This window comes from Penaeus monodon, chromosome 30, assembly GCF_015228065.2.
Source record: "Penaeus monodon isolate SGIC_2016 chromosome 30, NSTDA_Pmon_1, whole genome shotgun sequence".
Classification (NCBI taxonomy): Eukaryota; Metazoa; Arthropoda; class Malacostraca; order Decapoda; family Penaeidae; genus Penaeus; species Penaeus monodon.
The window spans coordinates 3,989,663-3,989,959 of record NC_051415.1 but is presented as its reverse complement, the minus strand read 5'-3'; positions in this window follow the sequence as shown (position 1 = coordinate 3,989,959).

Here is a 297-nt window from a genome sequence, read left to right as displayed (position 1 = left end):
CCATGTCACACCCTTCCTCAAGTCACAGGTTTCATGTCATATAGAAAATGAAGCAAAGATGTTTAACGAAAACAAAATTTGAGTGTATATTTGAGTATGTTTCACTTTAAATACATTAATAGTAGTTTTCACACACCCTCCTTTTATCTATCGTAATATCTGTACAAAATTCTGTCTTTAATGAGGACAATAACTAAGTAAATAATAAAATAATATGAATGATTTGCAAAAGTGAATAATAATCATTATTATAATCATGACAAATTATGATATCTATAATTATAGTTAGCTAGTTAT